The sequence below is a fragment of the Oncorhynchus gorbuscha genome, linkage group LG12 (genome assembly GCF_021184085.1).
Source record: "Oncorhynchus gorbuscha isolate QuinsamMale2020 ecotype Even-year linkage group LG12, OgorEven_v1.0, whole genome shotgun sequence".
NCBI classification, from domain to species: Eukaryota; Metazoa; Chordata; class Actinopteri; order Salmoniformes; family Salmonidae; genus Oncorhynchus; species Oncorhynchus gorbuscha.
In genome coordinates, this window is record NC_060184.1 from 58926198 (window position 1) to 58940551 (window position 14354).

Consider the following 14354-nt stretch of genomic DNA (forward strand, 5'->3'; position numbering starts at 1 on the left):
CCATCCCTCCATCCCTCCATCCCTCCATCCCTCCATCCCTCCATCCTTCCATCCCTCCTACCACAATCTGTTCTTATTATGGCACTGACTGACTGACTTTTAGGAAGGCTGTGTCAGTGGCCAACTCTGGTCCCTTCTTCACACCTCCCTCTATGACTCTCCCCTCCTCCTACGTCCCGTTTGGGCATCCAGATGGATCCTTGCTCCGGGTTCACACAGCCTCAGCTGGTAGCCCACTTTACCAGGAGGACATGACCGAAAAATATATCTCAACGAACGAAAGAAGAACATTTCAGGGATGGTACTTTTATAACAACAAGCAAAAAAATAAGCGTACCCTGAACTGTTGTATTTAACAGTATTAGAGTTGGACAGCTACATATTTTGATCAATGGCTGCACTTTTCAGAAAAGCATTGACTTGAGGCTCTTTACACAATAGAATTTAGAAGTGATCTCCCCAGAGAATTATATGTGCATGTGTGCTGTACCAGTGAGAAGTTCTACAGGGAGGCATTGACACGATATGAGTGAAAACCGCCATTGTCTTACATTAGACAGCGCTCCGTCGTCTGTGGTATCACAGTCTCCGCAGACCATAGACGTTGTGCGTTTTGTAGTTAAGTCTTTAGGTAGACTTGCTGTCTGCCATACAGTCAACAGCTTTTAATAATGTGAAGCTTTTAAATGGATGGCTATGGCAATACTATGGCTCTTGAGAAAGAGGTGTTCTATCATACACTACGGAAGAGCCATAACCCAATCACATCAGACTACAAAAGAGAGATGATTTGAAACATTAGGAAATGCAGAAATGCTCTCAGACTACAAAGGCAATTTCAGTTACGGTGGAATGGCAAATGACCAACGGGGAACATAAAATGTGAGTAAACATAAAATACATAGGTGATTAATAAAACAGCATAAGAGAGAGGGAGGGGCATATTGTGCTAAATTAGTTTTGTGTATGAGTGGATGAAATCAAATACATTTAGTTTAGTTCAATACAATTAAGGTGGTAATAGACTAATTCTGAGATGGTACTATAGGCAAAAATACTTATTTGGATATGCCCTAGCTGTGGGAGAATGTTGGTGCCGTTATCCCAAATGACGCTGGACTGTACTTCAGCATTGAGCATTCAAACCTCTGTTTCAAGGTGATAAAAACAATCATTGCACAAAACCATATTTGGCTCAAGTGGCAACTTGTAGTCCGTGAACTTGCATTAGGCATTGTGTGCACATTCTGTTGATACCAGTGAAAGTGAAACAGGGAAAAAACGACGAGTAACAAACAAGTTTTCTCGTTTGGCAAATGATCAAGAGGACCATTTGAAACAGCAGATTTTCTGTTTGCACCGTTCTCTATTATTTTTTATCTTCTTTTTCCTTTTGGCCAATGTTTGATTGATATTTTAAACCTGTCGCAACGATCTTCTCGACTCTAGCTATTCGCCATGGATCACTGCTTTGAGACAAACTTTAAGGGTGACACTCCACCCAGTGAGAACCATAACAACCTAATTGTATTACTGAATTGCACTACGAAAACAAAGCTATAAAAGACATTCAACTCTTTGGTTGCTATTTTTTAGCCGAAGGCAATTTCCATGGTGGTTGGAAACGCTCCAATTTTCTATCATCATTAACAACCTCAATAAACTAATAACACACCGGCAGTCCGGCCGATACTTGTCATGAAAGGACATGAAGATTTTATGGAAGCTAGCGGAGACAATTGTGTCATAAAAATCAAGTTGGAAATCATCGCCTGCGGATTGATTATTGCATATGAACTTCAGGAAACTCTAAAAACGCATCATTATAGTGGTAGGGGTTATTGATGTGTCGTACATTGCCAATCCCACTTCCGAAAATTCTATCGATGCAGATCCAGCGCACTGGAGGTATTGCTCCACGTTCTCCTTCAAATCCCAGTTTCATGACAGGCGCAACATGTATGTTTTGTTGTCGTTAGAGACTTCATAGCAAGGTGTCGGGATACACTTGTACTTTTCTTGGAAAGGCTTTTCCGTGAAATGAACGGAATACATTCAGTGACGTGTGTTTTATTTGTCACGCATCTATGGTGTCTAACACACAAATGAAGGCTACCAAGAAACCTTTAAGTATTGCTCCTTGTCAGCTTAGCCAATTGATCTGCACTTACAATGAAGTACCTTCATGTCAAGATCCAAGGACAAGCATGCCTTAAATCAATGATGACATGACGACACTGCAGAGATACGCACGCACCAACTTAGCATTGAGTTACTGCCGTCATATTCCTGATGAGGTTACTATTGACCTATTGACACCTCGTCTCTCTCTCTCTCTCTCTCTCTCTCTCTCTCTCTCTCTCTCTCTCTCTCTCTCTCTCTCTCTCTCTCTCTCTCTCTCTCTCCCCTTTACCCCCCTCTCCCATGTAACCTACGTTACCTAGGTTTCCTCAGAGATATGATTCAATGATAATGCTGTAGCTTTATAGATACAAATGAGTGCCTCAAGGCAAAGTAACCATGCTCCTCTCAACCTCTAAATTCCCCTTCTTGGTAAAGCATTGCAAGCCATCCCTGGGACTCCAGTCTTGGTGATCACCTGTGATCGATGGGGATATTATTGTGGGACTCAATGGCTTATCACACCATCTAGCAGGGGGCAGTAGGCATGGACTATGTGTTCATATATGTATTAGTGAATCTCAGATGCAGCTCTACTAGGTTAATTGCTATGCTCAAGGGTACTGCCGCTTTCAAATGGCTTGTATTCAATAGAGCTGATGTGTTTAATGGGACAGTGAAGAATAGGCTCTATTATGCCTACTAGGGAAGAGGGTGAACAAGAGGACACCGAGGCTATATTGGGCGATAGTCGTATTCAGTCCCTGAGTCATGAGTCATCTGTCAGAATTAAATCTGGTATCTTATTACAAAGGGCCAGGATTATGATGATATAGTTACACGGTATGTTGTAAACGTGTAGTGTACTCAATAAACTCTGTGAGCTGCTCGTTCAACTGTGCACAAATCCGGTTGTAGATGAGATGTATCTGACTCTACAATGGCACTCTATTCCCTACAGGATGTAGGGCTCTGGTCCAAAGAAGTGCCCTAATAGGGTGGATTTGACCAAATGCATCCTCTCATGAGATTTGGGTTCTGTGGGTCTAATGCAGTTCCTAAATAAGACACCTCTGAATGAGACACCTCTTCCTGATCAATCTCTATCTTTTCTTCAGTGACAATATCAACCGTGTTCGGTCTGGCTGGGAAAGTGAAGAGGATGATGGTTCTTCTGCCAGTATTTTCCCTCTCAATTCGTCCACTGGAAGATGTTCTCTCGCCTCCACATTATGGTGCATTGAGGCACTCAACTTGACAATCTGATGCTTCTGGTTGCCTTCAACAACATGAAACAGATATTAAGTTATGTCCCAAATTGCACCCTATTTCCTATGTAGTGCACCACGGGGTGGCAGGGTAGCCTAGTGGTTAGAGCATTGGACTAGTAACCGGAAGGTTGCAAGTTCAAATTACCCGAGCTGACAAGGTACAAATCTGTCGTTCTGCCCCTGAACAGGCAGTTAACCCACAGTTCCTAGGCCGTCATTGAAAATAAGAATTAGTTCTTAACTGACTTGCCTAGTTAAATAAAGGTTAAAAAATATATTTTTAAAATTGACCAGGGTATGTCCCAAATTGACCAGGGTATGTCCCAAATTGACCAGGGTATGTCCCAAATTGACCAGGGTATGTCCCAAATTGACCAGGGTATGTCCCAAATTGACCAGGGTTGCCATTTAGGATGCAGCCATTACACAACATATTATACAACACCAACTACCAAGAACAAAACAAGTTGCAGTAAGGACAAGACTGAACAATTCTGTGATGTGGTTTTAAGGTGAAAGTTAATGCTGTTATTTCATACATGTCTTCGGATCATTATGTCTGGGTACTGGAATGGGAAGTATCTATGTCAGCGCCCCAAATGGCACCCTCTACTCTACCTACGTAGTCCATTCCTTTTGGCCAGAGCCCTATGGGAATAGGGCTCTCTATTTGGGACGCACACTAAATGTGAAAACAGTCAGGTTGACTGAACTCCTTTCACTCTATGCAGACGTGCATACTTTGGACGCTTAAACATGTTCACACATTTCTATATTCTTCTTTACCACAAATATGCATTCGACAGTACATCTTGGGCTTTTCAACAGAGCCAGTGTCTCAGAGCTCTTAGAATGGAAGACAGCTTTATTAAAGATGGAAGGGGAGTGAAGAGCAATATGAAGTGGCCAAGGTAGGTAGAGATACAGAAAGATGAGAGATAGAGGCAAATTCTATTCATAGAGAATAACGAGATATGTGTCCCAAATGACAGCCTATTCTCTATGGACCCTGGTCAAAGGTAGTGCTTTGTATAGTGAATAGGGTGTTTTGGTGTGATTTGGCTATTTTTCTATGAACAGTTTCCCTCCAAATATGAATAGTTATGCGAAACGCTAATCACACACATACAGGTTCAAATCTGGGCCATTTCTTGAAGTCCATTTTGGCTTTGGCATTCATGGTTTGAAAGCAAACCTCCAATAAAGATACAACAGTAAATCAAACCCTCCAGTCTCCTCTAACCTGGGCCTCTGTTTCGGGCAGGTGTTTTAGTTTAAAATCCTCAGACAGAAACAATGGCAATAATGTTTTACACAGACAAAAGGATCTTGCTCCCAGAATGGTATTTCCTCTTCGAAGCTGCTGGAAACAATTTGGGAAGTGAGGCAGTATGCCAACTTTCTCTCTCTCTCTCTCTCTCTCTCTCTCTCTCTCTCTCTCTCTCTCTCTCTCTCTCTCTCTCTCTCTCTCTCTCTCTCTCTCTCTCTCTCTCAAATCAATTCAATTCAAAGGGCTTTTTTGGCATTGGAAACATATGTTTACATTGCCAATGCAGGTCAAATAGATAAACAAAAGTGAAATACATGTAAACAATCAAAAATGAACAGTAAACATTACACTCACAAAAGTTTCAAAGTTTTCAAATGTTATATTATGGCTATGTACAGTGTTGGAACGATGTGCAAATAGTAAATATGGCTTGTATTTACAATAGTGTTTGTTCTTCACTAGTTGCACTTTTCCTGTTTTAACAGGTCACACATCTTGCTGCTGTGATGGCACACTGTGGTATTTCACCCAATAGATATGGGAGTTTATAAAAATTGGATTTGTTTTCAATTTCTTTGTGGGTCTTTGTAATCTGAGGGAAATATGTGTCTCTAATATGGTCATACATTTGGCAGGAGGTCAGGAAGTTCAGCTCAATTTTGTGGGCAGTGTGCCATAGCCTGTCTTCTCTTTTTTTATTTTATTTTTTTATTTTACCTTTATTTAACCAGGCAAGTCAGTTAAGAACATATTCTTATTTTCAATGATGGCCTGGGAACAGTGGGTTAACTGCCTTTTCAGGGGTAGAACGACAGATTTGTACCTTGTCAGCTCGGGGGTTTGAACTCGCAACCTTCCGGTTACTAGTCCAACGCTCTAACCACTAGGCTACGCTGCCGCCCTCTTGAAAGGCCTCTTAAAAGCCAGGTCTGCCAACGGTGGCCTCTCTCAATAGCAAGGCTATGTTCAATCAGTCTGTACGTAGTCAGAACTTTCCTTAATTTTGTCAGTCACAGTGGTCTGGAATTCTGCCACTGTGTACTCTCTGTTTAGGGCAAACTAGCATTCCAGTTAGCTCTGTTTTCTTGTGTGAAGTAATTATCTTTTTGTTTTCTCATGATTTGGTTGGGTCTAATTGTGTTGCTGTCCTGGGGCTCTGTGAGGTATGTTTGTGTTTGTGAGCAGAGCCCCAGGACTAGCTCTAGGACTCTTCTCTAGGTTAATCTCTCTGTAGGTGATGGCTTTGTTATGTAAGGTTTCGGAATCGCTTCCTTTTAGGTGGTTGTGCATAGATTCATGTAATAACCAAAAAGTGTGAAACAAATCAAAATATATTTTGTATTTGAGAATCTTCAAAGTAGCCACCCTTTGCCTTGATGACAATTTTGCAAGCTCTTGGCATTCTCTCAACCAGCTTCACAAGGTAGTCACCTGGAATGCATTTGAATTAACAGGTGTGCCTTGTTAATTTGTGAAATTGATTTCCTTCTTATTGTTTGAGCTAATCAGTTGTGTTGTGACAAGGTAGCCCTATTTGGTAAATGATCACGTCCATATTATGGCAAGAACAGCTCAAATATGCAAAGAAAAATCATTACCTTAAGACATGAAGGTCAGTCAATATTGAAAATGTCAAGAACTTTTCAAGGTTCTTCAAGTGCAGTTGCAAAAACCATCAAGGACTATGATGAAACTGGCTCTCGTGAGGACTGCCACAGGAAAGGAAGACCCAGAGTTACCTCTGCTGCAGAGGATAAGTTCATTAGTTACCAGCCTCAGAAATTGCAGCCAAAATAAATGCTTCACAGAGTTCAAGTAACAGACACATCTCAACATCAACTGTTCAGAGGACACTGCATGAATCAGTCCTTCATGGTTGAATTGCTGTAAACCACAACTAAAGGACACTAATAAGAAGAAGAGACTTGCTTGGGGCAAGAAACATAAACGATGGACATTATGTCAGTGGAAATCTGTCCTTTGGTCCAAATTTGAGATTTTTGGTTCCAACCGCCGTGTCTTTGTGAGATGCAGAGTAGGTGAACGGATGATCTCTGCATCCCACCGTACAGCATGGAGGAAGAGGTGTGATGATATGTGTGTGCTTTGCTAGTGACACTGTCATTGATTTATTTAAAATTCAAGGTACACAACCATTATGGCTACCACAGCATTCTGCAGCGATAAGCCATCCCATCTGGTTTGCGTTTAGTGGGACTATACTATTTGAACAGGACAATGACCCACAACACCTCCAGGCTGTGTAAGGGCTATTTGACCAAGAAGGAGAGTGATGGAGCGCTGCGTCAGATGACCTGGCCTCCACAATCACCCAACCTCAACCCAATTGAGATGTTTGGGATGAGTTGGACTGCAGAGTGAAGGAAAAGCAGCCAACAAGTGCTCAGCATATGTGGGGACTCCTTCAGGTCTGTGGGAAAAGCATTCCTCATGAAGGTGGTTGAGAGAATGCCAAGAGTGTGCAAAGTAGTCATCAAGGCAAATGGTGGCTACTTTGAAGAATCTAAAACATTAAATATACTTGGATTTGTTTAACACTTTTTTGGGGGTGGGGGGGTTCATGGTGTTGATGTCTTCACTATTATTTTATAAAATAGAAAATAATTAAAATACAGAAATACCCTTGAATATTATATGTACAGCAATAGTTGAATAGGATGGCATTAACTAGAATACAGTATATACATATTAAATGAGTAAAACAGTATGTAAACATTACTAAAGTGACCAGTTTCCATTATTAAAGTGACCAGTGATTCCATGTCTATGTAAATAGGTCAGCAGCCTCTAAGGTGCAGGGTTGAGTAACAGGGTGGTAGCCGACTAGTGACAGTGACAAAGTTCAGGGCAGTGTACTGGGAGGAGGCCAGCCAGTGATAGATAGAAGCTGTTTTCAGTCTCTCGGTCCCAGCTTTGATGCACCTGTACTGACCTCACCTTCTGGATGATAGCAGGGTGGTTGATGTCCTTGATGACCTTTTTGGCCTTCCTGTGACATCGGGTGCTGTAGGTGTCCTGGAGGGAAGGCACTGTGCCTCCGGTAATGCATTGGGCAGAGGGCACTAGCCTCTGGAGAGCCCTGCGTTTGCGGGTGATGCAGTTGCTGTACCAGGGGGAGATACAGCCCGACAGGAGTCTGTCAATGGTGCATCTCTCAAAGTTTGTGGGTCTTAGAGGCCAAGCCAAATTTCTTCAGCCTCCTGAGGCTTCCTTCTTCACCAAACTGTCTTTCTGGGTGGACCATATCAGATTGTCAATGATGTGTACAACGAGGAGCTTTTTACCTTCTCCAATATGGCCCCGTCATTGTGAATTCTCCCTCTGCTGTCTCCTGAAGTCTGCAATCAGCTCCTTATTTTCCTGGCACCACTCCATGAGGACACTCACCTCCTTCCTGTAGGCTGTCACATCATTGTTGGTAATCAGGTCTACTAGTATTGTGTCTTCTGCAGACTTGATGATTGAGTTGGAAGCATGTGTGGTCACTGGCCCCGAGCTTAATGATGATCTTGGAGGTTACTATGGTGTTGAAAACTGAGCTGTTGTAAATGAACTGCATTCTTACATAGGTTTTCCTCTTGGCCAGATGGGATAGGGCATTGTGCGTTGCAGTGCATCGTCTGTGGATCTATTGGGGCGTTGTGCAAGTGAAGTGAAGTGGGTCTATGGTGTCAGGTAAGGTGAACGTGAGATGATCCTTAATTAGCCTCTCAAAGCACTTAACGATGACAGAAGTGAGTGCTTTGGGGCAAGAATTACTTAGTTCAGTTACCTTTTCTTTCTCGGGAACAGGAACAATGGTGGACATATTGAACCAAATGGGGACAGCAGACTGGGATAGGGAGAGATTGAATATGTCCATAAACACTCCGGCTAGCTTGTCTGTGAATGCTCATATTTGCTTTGTTGTACATTGTGCACAGAGGATGTTTTTGCAGAATTATGAATGCAGAGTTTCAATTTGGTGTTTGTCACATTTTGTGAATTCTTGGTTGGTGAGCGGACTGTGGTGGAAATTCTAACCAGAGCCTGTAGAGTTCTTCAAACAGCAACTTTATGATAAGATTTGCAAAAATGGAGCGGGTTAACACTCCACTCAACAGTGCAGAGTTAAGAGCCCAACAAACATAGTTGGGTCTCAGCTTTTATAGAAGAAGTACAACCTCTTTTGTCTATGTGGCAGTTAGCAGATGTGTGGAAACAACGACAGAACAGAAAAGCCGATTGGTTTGTCAGTACAGATTAAGATAGTCCGAGGTTGATAGCACGAGGGCTCAACAGTATATCTGCGTTTTGTCGCAGTTCACAATATAATGTTCTCCTTCCTGCAGGTTTCCATACAGCTGACTTCCTGCAGATAGTAAAACCACGGGATGTCTTACATACTGCGGTCACAGAGAACAGATCACAGAACATTACTTGCCCTAGCAGAGCTGGTTAGGCTGTTATGTTATCCAGAGTGTTAGTGACTGCAACTGTGCTGTCAGATTGTCCGTTCGTAAATGCAGAGCGTTTCACGTTAAGTGCGCACACTGCAGGCTCTGGCCAATAAGTAGCGTTGACCCAAAAGCTCTGACCTCACAACGACAGTCAAGCACCCTAGCTAACTGGCTAACATTGGCTAGCTACTTACAGACACATAATGAGAGAACACCCCCTCTGACAATTGTACTCACACTAGCAGAGCTGGTTAGGCTGTTTTCATGTTATTTAGAGTGTTGGTGATTGCAACTGTGCTGCTGGCAACAATTGAATTACGCTGTGTTGCCGACTATACTGACACTGGACATATTCAACGGGTGTTGAGCGTTCAAATTTGACCAGTTATTCTGTGCTCTGGCACACTAAGAAGAGAGTCTTCTCTTAAGAAATGTAGCTAGATACAGTTGAAGTCTGAAGTTTACATACACTTAGGTTGTAGTCATTAAAACTTGTTGTTCAACCACTCCACAAATTTCTTGTTAAAGCAAACTATAGTTTTGGCAAGTCGGTTAGGACATCTACTTTGTGCATGACACAAGTAATCTTCCAACAATTGTTTACAGACATATTATTTCACTTATAATTCACTGTGTCACAATTCCAGTGGGTCAGAAGTTTGCATACACTATGTTGACTGTGCCTTTAAACAGCTTGGAAAATTCTAGAAAATGATGTCATGGCTTTAGAAGCTTCTGATAGGCTAATTGACATAATTTGAGTCAATTGGAGGTGTAACTGTGGATGTATTTCAAGACCTACCTTCAAACTCAGTGCCTCTTCGCTTGACATCAAAAGAAAATCAGAAGAAACCAGCCTCAGAAAATGTTTTGTAGACCTCCACAAGTCTTGTTCATCCTTGGGAGCAATCTCCAAATGCCACTGCTCTAAAACCTCCAGAAAAAAAGCTAGACTACAGTTTGCAACCGCACACGGGGACAAAGATCGTACTTTTTGGAGATATGTCCTCTGGTCTGATGAAACAAAAATAGAACTGTTTGGCCATAATGACCATTGTTATGTTTGGAGGAAAAAGGGGGAGGCTTGCAAGCCAAAGAACACCATCCCAACCATGAAGCACGGGGATGGCAGCATCATGTTGTGGGGGTGCTTTGCTGCAGGAAGGACTGGTGCATTTCACAAGAGGATGGAAAATTATGTGGATATATTGAAGCAACATCTCAAGACATCAGTCAGGAAGTTCGGTCACAAATGGGTCTTCCAAATGGACAATGACCCCCAAGCATACTTCCAACAAAGTCAAGGTATTGGAGAGGCCCTGACCTCAATCCTATAGAGAATTTGTGGGCAGAACTGAAAAAGTGTGTGCAAGCAAGGAGACCTACAAACCTTACTCAGTTACACCAGCTCTGTCAGGAGTAGATTTGATTTGATTTGGATTTGATTTTTGATTTGAGGAATGGGCCAAAATTCACCCAACTTATTGGGTGCTTGATGAAGCTTGATGAAGGCTACCCGACCCAAGTAAAACAATTTAAAGGCAATGTTACCAAATACTAATTGAGTGTATGTAAACCTCTGACCCACTGGGAATGTGATGAAAGAAATTAAAGCTGAAATAAATAATTTCACATTCTTAAAATAAAGTGGGAATCCTAACTGACCTACGACAGGGAATTTTTACTAGGATTAAATGTGAACAAAATGGGTTTAAATGTATTTGGCTAAGGTGTAAACCTCTGACTTCAAATGTAGCTAGTTAGGTAAACAATGAATCCCAACACATGATGTAACGTTAGTTAGCAAGCCAGCCATCTAACGTTAGCTAGCTAGATAACAGTATACTTTAACTTGAAATGAAAATATTTAGTCAAAATTAGAAACACGTAATATCTGAAAATGTAGATAACTACACTATCTTACTCGTGGTCTGAAATCCGAGTAGACTGCCAGAGCGAATTTACCAGCTAGTACGTCTATGAACAGTTCCATTGACATTATATTGAAATGGATACTTGCATAATGGAGTCTCTAGTTAAGACATGTAGCTAGCTAGCTAGCTCACTAGCTAAACAATGGACCATAATCACAACTCATGATGTTACTACTCTGTATGAATCTGCAGGTAGCTAACCAACCAGTTCTATGGCTATAACTAGTCAAGCAAATGTGTCTGATATACGAAGAATAAGATCATGCACATAACGTTAGCTAGCGACCCAGCCAGCTAACGTTAGCTAGCTAACAGTACACTTGAAATGAAACCACTTTCAATCAAAATGAGAAACGTGTAATATCTTGAAATGTAGCTAGCTAGACTATCCTGTCGGATGCCATGCATGTTTGCCCTTGTTTGAAGATGTAATCCAGACTGACCATCTCCTTAGCTATCATACTCGAATTACACTGATTTCAAAACTCGGTCCTCCAGAAAGTGAGGAGCATGCACATAACGTTAGCTAGCGAGCCAGCCAGACAGCTAACATAAGCTAGCTAACAGTACACTTTAACTTCACATTAGGTTTTTGCAGTGTTACTACGCAATAAAACAAATTAAAGCGGCGTTCGAAACGATTACCTAGACATACTGACGAGCTCCAATAGACAGACACGTGCTATATGGCAGACCAATCCAAACTCATCTCTCGGCATGTCCAGCCACTCATTATCTCAGCCAATCATGGCAAGCTGGAAGGTTGCTCCCTTGTTCGGTGGCTAAACCAATTAGGCTTGTAATTTAACAATTATATTTGTATTGACAGATGGCATACAAGTTTGATATTAATGCACATGAACGTTCACATGTTCGAGAAGGCATTTCTGCCAAAAAAACGCATTTGGATGAAAACATATTTTTTAAACTTTCAAACGGCTCTCCTGTGAAGTCGTGACTTGCGACATATGCCTAGTTTCCTGAATCGGGTCACAAATGTGTGTAGATTTTGCCAATTTAACTGCACACCTGTTGTTTGTGTACATGGATTTAATCATGTTGAATGTTTTTCCCCCAACACCACTTTCCCTCAATTTGTATAGCAGACCCTCATGCCAAATTGAGTCCAAAGCTTTTATGAAATCAACAAAGCATGAGAAGACATTGCCATTGTTTTGGTTTGTTTGTTTGTCAATTAGGATGTGCAAGATGAATACCTGGTCTGTCGTACGGTAATTTGCTCAGTACATTGTTTTCACTGAGGAAATGTACGAGTCTGCTGTTAATTATAATGCAGAGGCTTTTCCCAAGGTTGCTGTTGATGCATATCCCACGGTAGTTATTTGGGTCGAATTTGTTTCCACTTTTGTGGATTGGGGTTATCAGTCCTTTGTTCCAAATATTGGGGAAGTTGCCAGAGCTGAGGATGGTGATAAATAATTTAAGTAAAGCCAATTGTAATTTGTGGTCTGTATATTTTATCATTTCATTAAGGATACCATCAACACCACAGGCCTATTTGGGTTGGAGGGTTTGTATTTTGTCCTGTAGATCATTCAATGTAATTGGATAATCTAGTGTGTTCTGATAGTCTTTAATAGCTGATTCAAAGATTTGTAATTGATCATGTATACAGAGAAAAATATAAACGCAACATGCAACAATTTCAAAGATTTTACTGAGTTACAGTTCATATAAGGAAATCATTCAATTGAAATCAATTCATTAAGCCCTAGTCTATGGATTTCACATGACTGGGTAGGGGTGCAGCCATCGGTGGCTCTTGGAGGGCATAGGCCCACCCACTTGTCAACCAGGCCATGCCAATCAGAATGAGTTTTCCCACAAAAGGGCTTTTTTCCCCCCACCACCCCTCAGATGAACCCGCAGATGAAGAAGCCAGATGTGGAGGTCCTGGGCTTGACTGATTACATGTGTTCTGTGGTTGTGAGGACGGTTGGACGTAATGCCAAATTCTCTAAAACAACGTTCGAGGAAGTTTATGGTAGAGAATGGAACATTCAATTATCTGGCAACATGGGTGGCAGCTAGCCTAGAGGTTAGAGTGTTGGGCTAGTAACCGAAGGGTTGCTGGATCGAATACCTGAACTGACAAGGTAAAAATCGGTAGTTTTGCCCCTGAACAAGGCAGTTGATCCACTGTTCCCCGGTAGGCCATCATTGTAAATAAGAATTTGTTGGCCAAAAAAATTCAAGCGTCTCTGGTGGACCTTCCTGCATGCCAATTGCACGCTTCCTCAAAACTTGAGACGTGTGACTAAACTGCACATTTTAAAGTGACCTTTTATTGTCCCCAGCACAAGGTGCACCTGTGTAATTATCATTTTTTAAAATCAGCTTCTTAATGTGTCACACCTGTCAGCTGGATGGATTATCTTGGCAATGAAGAAATGCTCACTAACACTTTACATGTTGCGTGTATAATTCTGTTCTGTTTATATGTTTTTACAGTTTGTTCTTTGTTATAAAGTCAAAAAGATTGGAGAATTGTTTTATCCATATATCTTCATTTCGGATAAATAACTGTTGATGTTGTTGTTTGTTTAGTGTGTTCAACCACTCCACAAATTTCTTGTTAAAAAAAAATATAGTTTTGGCAAGTTGGTTAGGACATCCACTTTGTGAATGACACAAGTAATCTTCCAGCAATTGTTTACAGACATATTATTTCACTTATAATTCACTGTGTCACAATTCCAGTGGGTCAGAAGTTTGCATACACTATGTTGACTGTGCCTTTAAACAGCTTGGAAAATTCTAGAAAATGATGTCATGGCTTTAGAAGCTTCTGATAGGCTAATTGACATAATTTGAGTCAATTGGAGGTGTAACTGTGGATGTATTTCAAGACCTACCCTCAAACTCAGTGCCTCTTCGCTTGACATCAAAAGAAAATCAGAAGAAACCAGCCTCAGAAAATGTTTTGTAGACCTCCACAAGTCTTGTTCATCCTTGGGAGCAATCTCCAAATGCCACTGCTCTAAAACCTCCAGAAAAAAAGCTAGACTACAGTTTGCAACCGCACACGGGGACAAAGATCGTACTTTTTGGAGATATGTCCTCTGGTCTGATGAAACAAAAATATAACTGTTTGGCCATAATGACCATTGTTATGTTTGGAGGAAAAAGGGGGAGGCTTGCAAGCCAAAGAACACCATCCCAACTGTGAAGCACGGGGATGGCAGCATCATGTTGTGGGTGTGCTTTGCTGCAGGAAGGACTGGTGCATTTCACAAGAGGATGGAAAATTATGTGGATATATTGAAGCAACATCTCA

At 41.5% G+C, this 14354-nt stretch overlaps 1 long non-coding RNA gene across 1 annotated transcript in view; it reads left to right on the plus strand.

Moving 5' to 3' along the window:
• The first annotated feature begins 613 nt into the window (after positions 1-613).
• LOC123990326 overlaps positions 614-14354 on the plus strand; it is a 58383-nt gene continuing 44642 nt past the window's right edge. Inside the window, exon 1 of the long non-coding RNA XR_006830625.1 lies at positions 614-882. This is a non-coding gene — a long non-coding RNA (uncharacterized LOC123990326). The remainder of the gene's footprint in view (positions 883-14354) is intronic.